This window comes from Zerene cesonia, chromosome 14 (genome assembly GCF_012273895.1).
Source record: "Zerene cesonia ecotype Mississippi chromosome 14, Zerene_cesonia_1.1, whole genome shotgun sequence".
In the NCBI taxonomy this organism is placed as follows: domain Eukaryota; kingdom Metazoa; phylum Arthropoda; class Insecta; order Lepidoptera; family Pieridae; genus Zerene; species Zerene cesonia.
This window is the reverse complement of record NC_052115.1, coordinates 3,584,947-3,587,599: the sequence shown is the minus strand read 5'-3', so window position 1 is coordinate 3,587,599 and position 2,653 is coordinate 3,584,947. Positions and strand designations below refer to the sequence as shown.

The 2,653-nt window shown below is 33.3% G+C and overlaps 1 protein-coding gene and 1 long non-coding RNA gene across 2 annotated transcripts in view; one reads left to right on the top strand and one right to left on the bottom strand.

Annotated features, from left to right (window-relative positions):
• The window catches only part of LOC119831742 (tyrosine-protein kinase Src42A), a 78,845-nt gene that overhangs the window by 21,121 nt on the left and 55,071 nt on the right, over positions 1-2,653 (top strand). The gene's annotated exons all lie outside the window — the stretch shown is intronic.
• The window catches only part of LOC119831744, a 2,383-nt gene continuing 2,128 nt past the window's right edge, over positions 2,399-2,653 (bottom strand). Inside the window, exon 4 of the long non-coding RNA XR_005287899.1 lies at positions 2,399-2,454. This is a non-coding gene — a long non-coding RNA (uncharacterized LOC119831744). The remainder of the gene's footprint in view (positions 2,455-2,653) is intronic.

Genomic DNA, 2,653 nt, shown 5'->3' with positions numbered 1-2,653 from the left:
TCGGCTAACATCTATTTTTCATACCACTAAACGATAAGAGTAAGGCAGAACAGCGTTTGCCGGGTGCAGCTAGTATCAATATACATACATAATATTTCATTCGATATTGTTATCAGAATACAGACAGAGTAATTGTTAGTGACCCAACCTGGTTTCGCACGTGTTTATGGTTTATTGAATGTACAATATTGAAAACGAGAGTTTTTTATGAGATTCATAAAATGTAAACAAATACATATTTATAATGATTCAGTTTTTTCAAGTATTTGTCATATCATGATGAATTTGTTCCATTGAACTTTATTGAGATTCATAAATCATCACTTAAAATTGGAAAGGCAAAGACGTGATTTTTGCAGTATATTTTTTATTGTCATTAAATAAAATTCACAAATTGATTTAGCTATACTACCTTTTTAGGTCAATGCAATGTTGTAATTAAGTCATGAATTACCTAAATCTTCCAGAAGGATTTTCATATAATAGAAAAGAGAAACCCAGAGATTTCACATTAAACAGAAGATATTAATTATTCTTAATTTATTCAAATAATGTAAATAATTTTATCTTCTTATATATAAAATTCTCGTGTCACAATGTTAGTCTCTATACTCCTCCGAAACGCCTTGACCGATTCCTCTGAAATTTGGTAAGCATATTGGGTAGGTCTGAGAATCGGCCAACATCTATTTTTTATCCCGATATTATTTTATTGAAAAAATATAACAGTTCAGAGAACCTAATATAGTATTAATAAATATATCTATGTTATCTATTAAAACCGCAGGACAGGTCACTGGCATCATTATCCCAACTAATATTATAAATGCAAAAGTAATTCTGTTTGTTACGCTTTCACGTCTAAACCACTGAACCCATTTTAGTGAAATTTGGTATGAATATAGAACTGAACTTGGAAAAGGGTTGAAATAGGGGATTAAAGTTTGTTACTGTCAAACCGATTTTGATGATATTTGGAAATATTATAGGCTACTCCGTACCATGTCGCGCGATATAACCGAATTCCTCGCGGGCGGAGCCGCAGGCGGAAAGCTAGCTATTAATAAAATTGATTTTTTTAACATCATATTTAAAAAAACATCTACCTAGTTTCTTATCAGCTCTTTTCTGTAGATACTACTTTCTGAACCGGTGGTCAATGTTATAATATATTCGACAATTCAAAAGTGTTTCTATAAGAAGTCTATCTAAATCTTGTCTTTAAGGGTCAAAATTTATTCTGGGTGTAACGGCTAGTATTCCATAATTCAAGTGCACCATAAGTATATTGTGTGAAAGCTCACCATTGGACTCATAGTCTCCTGCTTTCACTTTCACTGCTGATCCAGAAACTTTGTTCATCCAGCGATGCGGCTATGACACGATCAGCGTGTCTCCCGCACCGGCGGCAATCTTGCCGTACCGCTTTTGTCGCTAGTGCGGGAGCCCACGCTGCGCGTGTGCATAGAATCGAGCCAGCTGTGCGGGCGGACACACCGTGTGTGTTCTATAATTTTTTTTTTAATTATTCTATTTCTGATATCGCGATTTATTTTTAAAGAAATTACAGTAGTCTTTATTTTTCTGCACACATATTTGTATTTTTTTCAAATGCTTTATATGTTATAATAAACAATGAGCTGAAAATTTACTAATAACGACCTCTCCTTAAACTTTTTAGAGTATTATACATTTAGAAATTAAAAACTTTTTAACGTATTTTAAACGCGATTTATTCATTATATTATTAGCCCGACGTTTCGAACACTTTACGTCGGGTTAATAATGTAATGAATGATTCGCGTTCAAAATCCGTTAAAAAGTTTGAATTTCTAAATGTATAATACTCGTGTAAAATAAAACACAAGAAAATACTAGGACTTGATTTGTTAACACTCGTACATAAAGATATTCTTCCTTATAGAATATAGATTAGCAATAAAAGTTTCATGCTGAACGCGCTTCAGATATTCTGCTTCGGAGTGTTAATATAACAGCGTAACAATTTATCGTCAACCAATGATATTAGAGAGGTTATTTTGTACATAAAACGTTGTCCAACGTAATTTTTTTTTATTATTTGTACAAAATATTTTCTTTTTCGTTTTATTAAAATTACATCCTAACTATCTAAACAAAGAAAATAATAAAAATGGAAGAAATCATAAAAAATATATTTTATGATAAAAATGTGTTGCCCGCACGCACTGGCGGCTTAGAAAATAAAACACGCACAGCGTGTTTTACGCACGAGAGACGCGATTTATCGCGGATGCCGGCTTCCACACGCTAGGCGTGTAAAGCCGCATCCTTGGTTCCAAGCATTTTTACACAACAGGTGTGTTTCAGCAGCCAACGTGTTAAAGCGTCCCCGACCGCCGCGTCCAGCGCGCCCCCTGCCCCGGCCCCCGCGTCCTCTCCTTTCACCAAACCCATTGCCACCTTTGTCGAAATCTTTAAAACCAATATTTTTCTTATGAAATTTTAATTAGTAATAGCAATAGACAATTATTTTAATAAAAAAAAAAAACATTTAAATTTAAATTGCCAGAACTAGACCAAATTTAAATCATATAAGGTAATAAACAAAAAAGAAAGTCAAATTGAGAATCACCTCTATTTTTTGAAGTCAGTAAATATGCTACTAATACAA